General features: G+C 31.3%; 1 protein-coding gene across 2 annotated transcripts in view; it reads right to left on the reverse strand.

The window, feature by feature from the left end:
• LOC119612218 (trinucleotide repeat-containing gene 6C protein) overlaps positions 1-14,558 on the reverse strand; it is a 58,477-nt gene extending 43,919 nt beyond the window's left edge. Inside the window, exon 1 of one of the 2 annotated variants that reach the window (XM_037967956.1) lies at positions 14,127-14,558. The gene's annotated coding sequence lies outside the window, so the exon portion shown is untranslated. Of the gene's footprint in view, positions 1-9,642; positions 9,660-14,126 lie in introns of those variants that run through there. The other variant, XM_037967957.1, reaches the window with a different exon arrangement.
• Between the last annotated feature and the right edge of the window lie 441 nt (positions 14,559-14,999).

The raw sequence follows: 14,999 nt of genomic DNA on the forward strand, positions 1-14,999 counted from the left end.
CTAACTAACTAACTAACTAACTAACTACTAACTAACTAACTAACTAACTAACTAACTAACTAACTAACTAACTAACTAACTAACTAACTAACTAACTAACTAACTAACTAACTAACTAACTAACTAACTAACTAACTAACTAACTACTAACTAACTAACTAACTAACTAACTAACTAACTACTAACTAACTAACTAACTAACTAACTAACTAACTAACTAACTAACTAACTAACTAACTACTAACTAACTAACTAACTAACTAACTAACTAACTAACTAACTAACTAACTAACTAACTAACTAACTAACTAACTAACTAACTAACTAACTAACTAACTAACTACTAACTAACTAACTAACTAACTAACTAACTAACTAACTAACTAACTAACTAACTAACTAACTACTAACTACTAACTAACTAACTAACTAACTAACTAACTAACTAACTAACTAACTAACTAACTAACTAACTAACTAACTAACTAACTAACTAACTAACTAACTAACTAACTACTAACTAACTAACTAACTAACTAACTAACTAACTAACTAACTAACTAACTAACTAACTAACTAACTAACTAACTAACTAACTAACTAACTAACTAACTAACTAAATAACTAACTAACTAACTACTAACTAACTACTACTAACTACTAACTAACTAACTAATTAACTAACTAACTAACTAACTAACTAATGTAATTTAATAACTAACTATGCATTTGAATTATTGTAAAAATTTGGATTTTAGAAATTCGAAATTTTCAAATTTGCAATTTATTAAAAATTAACTGCAAAAGAAATGAATAAATTTTTTCAATTTAAAAGTTTTCTTAAATAAATTTATTATTAAATTTAATAACAAATTCGTTGAAAACACTTATTTATATTCTCTAGTCCCTTCCAGCACCCTAAATTTTTTTGAAAATTTTTTTCTTTTATTTATTTATTTTATTAAAAGACACAAATATTGTATTTTAGATCAAATTTAAATATATTTTTTTTTGTTAAATTTCAGCCTATTTATACAACCTTGCGTACTAGCAATGATAAAAACAAATAAATATTAAAAAAAAACGAGGAACAAATAAAACAAAATAAGCCTAGACAATAAACATTAACCCATTTTATTTGATAAGCCTGTATTTATCCCTTCCATACCTCGCAATCTATCTCTCCGCCCTAAAATTAACAACAAATTTCTAAAACGTGTGGTCGTTTGTTTATTTTCCATTCGTTATTTTTTTAACTTTAAATATTTAAAAAATAATACCGTCTACTACTAATAGATTTGAAACATAAACATAAATAAAACTATATTTAATAGTTAATAAGAAAACAAAAAAAAAAAAAATCGAAAAAAACCCCAACTTCATTCATTGACGTCAATGCTTCTTTTTATTTCTTTCGAACTCTTAAAAACGAGAATAAAAATCGCGACATTAAATTGTGTTGTTTTTGTATTTTATGGGGTTTTTTATTTAGTCGGCCTTAAAATTCTTCACAAACAAATCAGCTAAAAACAATAACAAACTGTTTTGTTGTTGTTGTAGTTGTTGTTGCTATTAACAATTTCATTCAAAAACTATGGCCAAAATACTGATGAACAGGTTGACGTACAAGTTTTATGTGTGAGTTTGAGTGTAGTAAAGTTTGCGAGAAATAAACAAACAAACAGATCGAAATTTCTCTTAGTGTGTTCAATTAATTTGTTTGTTTAAAAATTTATCACTTGCTCTCACTCTCTTCGTGTTGTAGAGGAAAAATTTTTATTTCTGTCTTTTTCTAGCTCACTTATTTGTTTTTGTTCGTGTTTATTTGGTTTGCTGGTATTTGTGGTATTTTGGACAGGATATTTAAGGAATGAATTCGTATTTTAGTGGGAACTGAACTAGAACTGAACTGGAACTGAACTAGAACGGAACTAGAACTGAAACTAGAACTGAACTAGAACTGAACTAGAACTGAACTAGAACTGAACTAGAACTGAACTAGAACTGATCTAGAACTGAACTAGAACTGAACTAGAACTGAACTGAACTAGAACTGAACTAGAACTAAAACTGAACTAGAACTGAACTAGAACTGAACTAGAACTGAACTAGAACTGAACTAGAACTGAACTAGAACTGAACTAGAACTGAACTAGAACTGAACTAGAACTGAACTAGAACTGAACTAGAACTGAACTAGAACTGAACTAGAACTGAACTAGAACTGAACTAGAACTGAACTAGAACTGAACTAGAACTGAACTAGAACTGAACTAGAACTGAACTAGAACTGAACTAGAACTGAACTAGAACTGAACTAGAACTGAACTAGAACTGAACTAGAACTGAACTAGAACTGAACTAGAACTGAACTAGAACTGAACTAGAACTGAACTAGAACTGAACTAGAACTGAACTAGAACTGAACTAGAACTGAACTAGAATTGAACTAGAACTGAACTAGAACTGTACTAGAACTGAACTAGAACTGAACTAGAACTGAACTAGAACTGAACTAGAAATGAACTAGAACTGAACTAGAACTGAACTAACTAGACTGAACTGGAACTGAACTAAACTGAACTAGAACTGAACTAGAACTGAACTAGAACTGAACTAGAACTGAACTAGACTAGAACTAGAACTGAACTAGAACTGAACTAGAACTGAACTAGAAACTGACTAGAACTGAACTAGAACTGAACTAGAACTGAACTAGAACTGAACTAGAACTGAACTAGAACTGAACTAGAACTGAACTAGAACTGAAAACTAGAACTGAACTAGAAACTGAACTAGAACTGAACTAGAACTGAACTAGAACTGAACTAGAACTGAACTAGAACTGAACTAGAACTGAACTAGAACTGACTAGAACTGAACTAGAACTGAACTAGAACTGAACTAGAACTGAACTAGAACTGAACTAGAACTGAACTAGAACTAGAACTAGAACTAGAACTAGAACTGAACTATAACTGAACTAGAACCTGAACTAGAACTGAACTAGAACTGAACTAGAACTGAACTAGAACTGAACTAGAACTGAACTAGAACTGAACTAGAACTGAACTAGAACTGAACTAGAACTGAACTAGAACTGAACTAGAACTAGAACTGAACTAGAACAGAACTGAACTCGAACTGAACTAGAACTGAACTAGAACTGAACTAGAACTGAACTAGAACTGAACTAGAACTGAACTAGAACTGAACTAGAACTGAACTAGAACTGAACTAGAACTGAACTAGAACTGAACTAGAACTGAACTAGAACTGAACTAGAACTGAACTAGAACTGAACTAGACTGAACTAGAACTGAACTAGAACTGAACTAGAACTGAACTAGAACTGAACTAGAACTGAACTAGAACTGAACTAGAACTGAACTAGAACTGAACTAGAACTGAACTAGAACTGAACTAGAACTGAACTAGAACTGAACTAGAACTGAACTAGAACTGAACTAGAACTGAACTAGAACTGAACTAGAAAGAACTAGAACTGAACTAGAACTGAACTAGAACTGAACTAGAACTGAACTAGAACTGAACTAGAACTGAACTAGAACTGAACTAGAACTGAACTAGAACTGAACTAGAACTGAACTAGAACTGAACTAGAACTGAACTAGAACTGAACTAGAACTGAACTAGAACTGAACTAGAACTGAACTAGAACTGAACTAAAACTGAACAAGAACTGAACAAGAACTGAACTAGAACTGAACTAGAACTGAACTAGAACTGAACTAGAACTGAACTAGAACTGAACTAGAACTGAACTAGAACTGAACTAGAACTGAACTAGAACTGAACCAGAACTGAATTAGAACTGAACCAGAACTGAACTAGAACTGAACTAGAACTGAACTAGAACTGAACTAGAACTGAACTAGAACTGAACTAGACTGAACTAGAACTGAACTAGAACTGAACTAGAACTGAACTAGAACTGAACTAGAACTGAACTAGAACTGAACTAGAACTGAACTAGAACTGAACTAGAACTGAACTAGAACTGAACTAGAACTGAACTAGAACTGAACTAGAACTGAACTAGAACTGAACTAGAACTGAACTAGAACTGAACTAGAACTGAACTAGAACTGAACTAGAACTGAGACTGAACTAGAACTGAACTGAACTGAACTAGAACTGACTAGAACGAACTAAGAACTGAAATAGAACTGAACTAGAACTGAACTAGAACGAACTAGAACTGAACTAGAACGGAACTAGACTAACTAGAACTGAACTAGAACTGAACTAGAACTGAACTAGAACTGGAACTAGAACTGAACTAGACTGAACTAGAACTAACTAGACTGAACTAGAACTGAACTAGAACTGAACTAGAACTGAACTAGAACTGAACTAGAACTGAACTAGAACTGAACTAGAACTGAACTAGAACTGAACTAGAACTGAATTAGAACTGAACTAGAAATAATCATAAAATATTTGTATTTCTTTCCAAGTTCAATGAATTCATTCCTTAAAAACACCTGTGCTCAAATTCTTAGAAATATACAAAGTTTGCATGAGTTTGTATCTTGTTTGTTTTTAAAAAAATGTGTTGTTATTTTCGAACAATCATTTGGAAGGCTTAAAAATAGTACAACAGTGTCTAATCATTTGTTTGCTATTTTTATAAATGAAATAAAAACTAAAAAATTTTGAGATAAATCAAGTCATTGAACGTAGAAAAAAATTTCGAAAATCATTGTTTGTTTTCTGTTTTTTTTTTTTTAATTTTTGTTTGTTTCCTCAAAAACACAAATAAATGTATTTCGCCAATAGGCCACTATCACGTTGGCCAAATGACCATACCATTGATAGTGAAATGTTTGGACAGACAACTTGTTTGTTTATAAAAAATATATGTACATATACATATATATATTTGTATGTACATAACTATATAAAAACAAATGTGGATTTTTACCTCAACGCCAACGCTACTACCAAATACCAACTAACTAATACGGGGACATTTCAGAATCATAATAACAATCAATGATTTGTCAGTTATTTTTAAATGAACTAATTTTAATGATTGTTTTGTTTTATTTGATAAGACAGTGGCGTGTGTTGGCTGTTTTATTAATTTGAAAAGAATTTTTTTATTTATTATTATTATTATAAAATCTTGATAAAAACCATATTATGTATGTGTGTACACATTGTAATAAAACAAACAAATACATTTTAAGGGGTTTTTATTTTGTTTAAATATTTAGTCATGTTTGATTTTTTTTAGTTTTGTTTGAACTTGAGATAATTCTTGACTTCGACTAATAAAAATACCAAAAAATATAATTGAATGATTAAGCACATTTTTTAAGGCTGCAAACAAATTAATGTGTGATATTTTGTCTACGATTTGTAAGCAATTTTCTTTGTATTAAATTTAAGAGAGCGGAAAAGAAATTTCACATAATTTAGCATATTGTTCCACAAATTAGGGTATTTGAGATCTTGCAAAGCTCGATGATTACTTAAAACTTAAAAACACAGTTTTATCGATTGCAACGTGATCTCTAACTTCCTTAAGAGAGCAAAAGCTAATTTCAATGATATTTATTTCATCTTAAGACCGAGTTTTTGTTTAATTTTTTCAAAAAATACAAAAATAAAGTACTCTTCCTATATAAATCCAGGATTTAACTTACGATCTTCTGATTACTGTTGAGTAAACTTTGATTTAAAGAAACTCCACAAATAGATGGCGCTTTTTTCTATCGATCACTGGAACTGAAGTAGAAATGAAGTACAACTTAACTAGAACTGAACTAGAACTGAACTAGAACTGAACTAGAACTGAACTAGAACTGAACTAGAACTGAACTAGAACTGAACTAGAACTGAACTAGAACTGAACTAGAACTGAACTAGAACTGAACTAGAACTGAACTAGAACTAGAACTGAACTAGAACAAGAACTGAACTCGAACTGAACTAGAACTGAACTAGAACTGAACTAGAACTGAACTAGAACTGAACTAGAACTGAACTAGAACTGAACTAGAACTGAACTAGAACTGAACTAGAACTGAACTAGAACTGAACTAGAACTGAACTAGAACTGAACTAGAACTGAACTAGAACTGAACTAGAACTGAACTAGAACTGAACTAGAACTGAACTAGAACTGAACTAGAACTGAACTAGAACTGAACTAGAACTGAACTAGAACTGAACTAGAACTGAACTAGAACTGACTGAACTGAAACTAGAACTGAACTAGAACTGAACTAGAACTGAACTAGAACGAACTAGAACTGAACTAGAACTGAACTAGAACTGAACTAGAACTGAACTAGAACTGAACTAGAACTGAACTAGAACTGAACTAGAACTGAACTAGAACTGAACTAGAACTGAACTAGAACTGAACTAGAACTGAACTAGAACTGAACTAGAACTGAACTAGAACTGAACTAGAACTGAACTAGAACTGAACTAGAACTGAACTAGAACTGAACTAGAACTGAACTAGAACTGAACTAGAACTGAACCAGAACTGAATTAGAACTGAACCAGAACTGAAGAACTGAACTAGAACTGAACTAGAACTGAACTAGAACTGAACTAGAACTGAACTAGAACTGAACTAGAACTGAACTAGAACTGAACTAGAACTGAACTAGAACTGAACTAGAACTGAACTAGAACTGAACTAGAACTGAACTAGAACTGACTAGAACTGAACTAGAACTGAACTAGACTGAACTAGAACTGAACTAGAACTGAACTAGAACTGAACTAGAACTGAACTAGAACTGAACTAGAACTGAACTAGAACTGAACTAGAACTGAACTAGAACTGAACTAGAACTGAACTAGAACTGAACTAGAACTGAACTAGAACTGAACTAGAACTGAACTAGAACTGAAACTAGAACTGAACTAGAACTGAACTAGAACTGAACTAGAACTGAACTAGAACTGAACTAGAACGAACTAGAACTGAACTAGAACTGAACTAGAACTGAACTAGACTGAACTAGAACTGAACTAGAACTGAACTAGAACTGAACTAGAACTGAACTAGAACTGAACTAGAAACTGAACTAAACTAGAAACTGAACTAGAACTGAACTAGAACTGAACTAGAACTGAACTAGAACTGAACTAGAACTGAACTAGAACTGAACTAGAACTGAACTAGAACTGAACTAGAACTGAACTAGAACTGAACTAGAACTGAACTAGAACTGAACTAGAACTGAACTAGAAGAACTAGAACTGAACTAGAACTGAACTAGAACTGAACTAGAACTGAACTAGAACTGAACTAGAACTGAACTAGAACTGAACTAGAACTGAACTAGAACTGAACTAGAACTGAACTAGAACTGAACTAGAACTGAACTAGAACTGAACTAGAACTGAACTAGAACTGAACTAGAACTGAACTAGAACTGAACTAGAACTGAACTAGAACTGAACTAGAACTGAACTAGAACTGAACTAGAACTGAACTAGAACTGAACTAGAACTGAACTAGAACTGAACTAGAACTGAACTTGAACTGAACTAGAACTGAACTAGAACTGAACTAGAACTGAACTAGAACTGAACTAGAACTGAACTAGAACTGAACTAGAACTGAACTAGAACTGAACTAGAACTGAACTAGAACTGAACTAGAACTGAACTAGAACTGAACTAGAACTGAACTAGAACTGAACTAGAACTGAACTAGAACTGAACTAGAACTGAACTAGAACTGAACTAGAACTGAACTAGAACTGAACTAGAACTGAACTAGAACTGAACTAGAACTGAACTAGAACTGAACTAGAACTGAACTAGAACTGAACTAGAACCGATCTAGAACTGAACTAGAACTGAACTAGAACCGATCTAGAACTGAACTAGAACTGAACTAGAACTGAACTAGAACTGAACTAGAACTGAACTAGAACTGAACTAGAACTGAACTAGAACTGAACTAGAATTGAACTAGAACTGAACTAGAACTGAACTAGAACTGAACCAGAACTGTACCAGAACTGAACAAGAACTGCACTAGAACTTAACTAGAACTGAAGTAGAACTGAACCAGAACTGAACTAGAACTGAACTAGAACAGAACTAGAACTGAACTAGAACTGAACTAGAACTGAACTAAAACTGAACTAGAACTGAACTAGAACCGATCTAGAACTGAACTAGAACTGAACTAGAACTGAACTAGAACTGAACTAGAATTGAACTAGAATTGAACTAGAACTGAACTAGAACTGAACTAGAACTGAACCAGAACTGAACCAGAACTGAACAAGAACTGCACTAGAACTTAACTAGAACTGAACTAGAACTGAACCAGAACTGAACTAGAACAGAACTAGAACTGAACTAGAACTGAACTAGAACTGAACTAGAACTGAACTAGAACTGAACTAGAACTGAACTAGAACTGAACTAGAACTGAACTAGAACTGAACTAGAACTGAACTAGAACTGAACTAGAACTGAACTAGAACTGAACTAGAACTGAACTAGAACTGAACTAGAACTGAACTAGAACTGAACTAGAACTGAACTAGAACTGAACTAGAACTGAACTAGAACTGAACTAGAACTGAACTAGAACTGAACTAGAACTGAACTAGAACTGAACTAGAACTGAACTAGAACTGAACTAGAACTGAACTAGAAATGAACTAGAACTGAACTAGAACTGAACTAGAACTGAACTAGAACTGAACTAGAACTGAACTAGAACTGAACTAGACTGAACTAGAACTGAACTAAACTGAACTAGAACTGAACTAGGACTGAACCAGAACTGAACTAGAACTGAACTAGAACTGAACTAGAACTGAACTAGAACTGAACTAGAACTAGAACTGAACCAGAACTAGAACTGAACTAGAACCAGAACTGAACTACAACCGAACTAGAGTAAAAGCAAATTTCAATGATATTTACCTCTCTTTCTATATAAGAGCAGATTTGATCTTGAGATCTTCTGATAACTGATCTTAAAAAATCCACAAATAGATGGCGCTTTTTAAAAAAATATAAATTTCTCCAATTGATTTTTTTTAATTATTCGTTTGTTGTTTTTGTAAATTTTATATAAATACCTTTCTATTTATAAATAAATTTCATTTAAGTTGAAACAATTAATAAAAATAAATAATTTATTATATTTTGTGTTATTTCTCTCTTTATCTAACTAACTTCTCTTTAAAAATTATTGACGTCAATGTAAATTTATTTTTTTTTTATATAAAATTTATTTGTTGCTAAATTTTATTTTATTTTTGTCAACATATTTTAACATGTTTTATTATTAATGAAAGTTGATTTTATTTCAATATATATATTTTTTTATGATCAAAATGTTAAGAGATTTAGTTTACAGTTTAATAGAAATTGTTAAATTTTAGTCATTATGCGTTTGATCTGAAATATTTTCCAATACATATTTTGCATTTTAAGCAAATTAATTCGAATTCTATATAGCTGTGATATTTTTATTTGTTTTATTTCATTTAAATTAATTTTAAAATAAATCTATCTTAATGATGATAAGAATTTGAGTTATAGTATGATCACACCTACTAAATTTTACACGAAAAATATTTAACCACGATTTTTTATAATATGATTTTATGATCTTACTTGACTTTTGTACTTAAAAAATTATGTCCAGATAAATTATAAAGTAGTTTTTAAAGAAAATCAAAATGTCGATTTTTCATTTATAACAAATATTTGGTAGATGCGATCGAATCTTTAATATGGGATGATATTTAGGCTCATCCGCGTTGATCGTATATATTTTATTTTGATTCTAGTTATTTAATTTTCTGTTATTTAATTTTTAGTTGAAATTTATATTTTCTTTTGTTTAATAAAAAAAAACTGTTAAAAAATTCCGTTAAACTATAATTATTGGGTGTTTAATAATTATAAGATTTTTGTTGTTAATTATTTCAATTATTTTTACTCTATATTTAAGTTTTGTTTTTTATTTTTAATTAAAAGATGCTTTTAACTGTGAAAACTTTAGAAATGCGTTTCCAAAGGAAAATTTTTTTAAATTTAAAATTTTCCATAAAATTTGTTTCAATACTGATCAAAGATCATTGAGTAAATCGATCCAACAGAAACTTTCCAATATTCCTAATGGGTAAAAAAATGCATATATGTATTTCTCTTTTTAAAAAACTCTCTATAAGGGCAGAAATTTTAAAGAAATATCTATTAATAATAGACTTTGGATGTTTCGATTTCTTAACTCATAATATTAACTACTGGACCTCAGTGTCACTAGGAAAATCAGAAAATTAAATACATATTTATAAGGTTGTAAATAATTTGCTAATAAACATCTGGCAACGATGTTAAGCTAAGACAAAAACCTTTAACAGGGTTGTAAAATAACATAGATTTAAAATTATCTTTAGGGTTTCATATTAACCGGAATTAGTTTAGATTAAAATATTGAAAAATGTCGACATTTTATTTTTCCCATAGAACCACTTATGGATTGCCTCATGTCGCAATTTTGAAAATAACACCCCGAGACTAAAGTAAAATTTTCTGATTGAGTAGCACAGAATGTTAATCTGAAGAATTTAAAGAAGAACTTATTTATCATATCTGGTTTACGAGATATCGTGTCATGGCCCGTGTTTGGCCATTTTTTTTATAATCTGTTCGAAATAGTGTCTTAAACTTGAAAAAACCCAACTTTTGGCCCTATAATAGCATTTAAACAACTTTATGTATAAACTAGAATACACGTGGTGCATCGCTTCTAGGTTCAGTCGTTTGGACTGTGGGATTATGAATGAGTCAGTCAGTAACGCCTCCGGTAGGTTAGTGGTTAGTGTTTTAGTCTGGTAGACCGGAGATGGTGGGTTCGATCCCACCTGAGGCACGGGTTAAGGAGCCGAGGTGGAGGGCGGCGGAGGGGAGGGAGGAGAACGAACGAACGAACGAACGAAACGAACGAACGAACGAACGAACGAACGAACGAACGAAACGAACGAACGAACGAACGAACGACGAACGAACGAACGACGAACGAACGAACGAACGAACGAACGAACGAACGAACGAACGAACGAACGAACAAGAACGAACGAACGAACGAACGAACCGAAACGAACGAACGAACGAACGAACGAACGAAACGAACGACGAACGAACGAACGAAACTAACGAACGAACGAACGAACGAACGAACGAACGAACGAAACGAACAACGAACGAAACGAACGAACGAACGAACGAACGACGAACGAACGAACGAACGAACGAACGTAACGAACGAACGAACGAACGAACGAACGAACGAACGAACGAACGAACGAACGAACGAACGAACGAACGATACGAAACGAACGAACGAACGAACGAACGAACGAACGAAACGAACGAACGAACGAACGAACGAACGAACGAACGAAACGAACGAACTAACGAACGAACGAACTAACGAACGAACGAACTAACGAACGGAACGAACGAACGAACGAACGAAACGAACGAACGAACGAACGAACGAACGAACGAACGAACGAAACGAACGAACGAACGAACGAACGAACGAACGAAACGAACGAACGAACGAACGAAAACGAACTAACGAACGAACGAACGAACGAACGAACGAACGAACGAACAACGAACGAACGAACGAACGAACGAACGAACGAACGAACGAACGAACACGAACGAACGAACGAACAAAACAAAAAACGAACGAACGAACGAACGAACGAACTAACGAACGAACGAACTAACGAACTAACTAACGAACGAACGAACGAACGAACTAACGAACGAACTAACGAACGAACTAACGAAAACTAACGAACTAACTAACTAACTAAACGAAAAAACGAAAACTAACGAACGAACTAACTAACTAACTAACTAACTAACTAACTAACTAACTAACTAACTAACTAACTAACTAACTGACTAACTAACTAACTAACTAGTTTAAAACAATTCTGTCCACAATGTACCATTAGCTTTCATACTGGACCTTCTGGTAAGACCCGTTTTCTTAAATTTAAGATATGAGACGGGGCTTACAGCCCAACGGCTCCTTACTTAAGGCGCGGTTGTATACTGGTCACATTGGATTATTATACACAATCATCGGACGTGTCTGATCGCATACCAGACACAGAATATGTCGGAAACTTTGAAACGCTGATTCCAGATAGAATTTGAAAACTAGAGCAAATACCAGTAGGAATCCGTCGGATGGCTCTAAATTGGGGGATAAAATGGGCCTGGGCTTCTATATTGAAGAACCAGAAACAGAAATATATCACCGTTTACCTAATCATAACACAAGCTTTCAGACAGAAGTCAGAACAATAACGGAATGTGTAAATTGGATTTCGAATAAATCCGACAGCCAGAATGCGATTAGAGCGATATCAGGATTATCAGATTATCAGAATTAAATCTAAGACCATATGGGATTGTAAGAAAGCTTTAACTGAATACTCTTCCAGAGGTAAGGTTTACATCATATGAGTACCAGGCTACTCGGGAGTAGTCGTCAACGAAAGGGCGAATGTAATAGCTTTAAAGGGAAGGGAACTCGAGGTAGTTAACCTAAAAAACACCATTCTATGCAACAAAAGCAGAATTAAAATTATGAATGAGAGATTCCCATAAGGCCTCTTGGAATAATGAAATGCTGGCTAGAACTACAAAGATCCTATGGGGTGACCCTGATGAGAACAACACGAGAAATCTTCTCAAAATTAGCAGGTTTGAAGTTAGTGTGAGCGAGCTCAGCTATACAAAATTGGCCGCGCGGTTTTAGACGAATGTCGAGCATGTGGAGAGGACAGTGAAACTCTGGAGCACTTTCTTAGCCACTGTTAGGCATTCGTCGAAGTTAGATCCAAGTATGTATCTTGGTAGTGATGTTATTCCATGTTTACTAAATGTTTTCAATGATTTCACTAAATTTTAGGTTTTATATATTTTTTTTTTTTGTTAATTTAAAATATATTTTTATTTATAAAAATTTTTAATTTTTAAAAATTCATAGAATTTATTTATTTTTTCAAAATTTTTTCTATATTTCTTTTAGTTATAACACATTTTATTATGTTTTTTATTTTTTTTTTCAAAATTTTCCAGTAGTTTTTTACACTTTTTTATGTTTTTTTTTTTAATTAAAAAAATAATATTTTTTATTATTTTTTATAAAAATTAAAAATTTTCTTTATTTTTAATAAAAAATTTTATTTATATTTAATTTTTTTTATATTTATTATTTATATTTATTTTTTTTTATTTATTTTTTTTTATAATATATATTTAATTCTTTTATAATTTTTATAAAAATTATTTTGTTTTTAAATAAAATTAAAGTTTTTATAAATTTTCTGTTTTTTTATTTTGTTAATATTTTTATATTAAATTATTTTATATTTTGTTTCTTTTTATTTATTTTTATATAATTGATTATTTAATTTATTATTTTCTTTATTTTTTTTCACAATATTGAAACCATTGAACTTTTTTTTAAAATAAATATTTCATCACTTTTTTATTTATTTAAAATTGTTTTATTTATTATAAAACTTTTAAAAGGTTTTTTACAATTTTTCCATATTTTTCCAGACTTTTAAACCTTTAACAACGTAATCATTGTTAATATTTGTTTTAAAGGTTTTTTTTTTTTATTTAATTATTATTATTTTTTTTGACAAAGAAAATTCACAGCACAAAGGCAGCAGCTATAACAACAACAAAAATTGTTTAAAAGCCACAACAATTTTAGAAATTAATTATTTAGAAAATACAAAATCATTAACACTTTTTCAAAATACAACAAAAGCCAACTAAAGGCCAACAAGTAAAAACAATAACAACAACAACAAACACACAACATTACATGTGTCTGCTGCAAGTGTAAACGTGTATATGAATGTGTGTGTTTGTATGTTGACGGCGGAAGTAGGAAATGAAATTCAAACGACACTTGAAGAAAAATCACACATTTGCCACAACAAAAACAACAACAACTAAAACACTTTATAATGCTTTAAATTAAAGCGCCAAAATTTAGTTTTAAAAATTTTTTTTTATAATTTTTTTTTATTTAAAAAAATACCTACATTTTTTTTTATATAAAATTAATGATGTTAATAAATTTGTTGCGAATTTTTATAAATTTTTTTAAATTTGCAGAAAATCATTTTATTTTTTATTTTTTGTTAAATTCTTTGCACGAGATTATCTCGTGTTGATTTGTTTTGAAAATGTTTTTTTTTTGTAATTTTTTTTTTAATTTCTATTTATTTTTTTTTTCTTATTTATGTTTATTATTGTCTATTGAATTTATTTCGTTCAAAACACACAGAAAAACGTAAGTAAAAAACGAAAAAAAATTTTCTTAATAATGTTGCTGCGAGCCGACAACGACAAACACCGTAAAACACTACCAAACCTGATGAAATCGATTTGTAACTAAAAAATGCTCGCAATTGAAATGTGAATTTCTCAAAAACAATTTGTTTGCGTCGGCCTCGACAGAGGCGTCGTTGGCTCAGTCAGTTAACGCACAGGCAGCAGAAGATGATGTTGGTGTTGGTTCTGTTGTTGTGCTAGACGTAGACGTTGTTGCTTGCTGTTGCTATTGTTGTTAATGTTTGCATTTTGTTTCTGTTGTTGATAAAAACCCAAGATGATAATGATGTTGATGTTGCTGCTGTTGTGTGTTGTTGCTGAAGATGTGCAGCAGCAGATTGTTGTTATTGTTATAGTTGCTGCTGCTGTTTTTAGCAACATTTTTAGAACATTAGCAGCATCAATGTTAATGCTTTTTTTTTCTTCTTTATAAAGTAAAAACAAAAACAATTTACATTCACAAACATCATATCACTCTCATTTTATGTTCAACATTAACATCATCATTATGATAAACAAAACAAAACATTTAGTATAAGCTAGTATGTTAATAATGAGGTTTATAACCATAATGATGTTGT

This window comes from Lucilia sericata, unplaced genomic scaffold, assembly GCF_015586225.1.
Source record: "Lucilia sericata isolate MDLA Ls3-8-SP2 unplaced genomic scaffold, ASM1558622v1 Contig001631F_arrow, whole genome shotgun sequence".
Classification (NCBI taxonomy): domain Eukaryota; kingdom Metazoa; phylum Arthropoda; class Insecta; order Diptera; family Calliphoridae; genus Lucilia; species Lucilia sericata.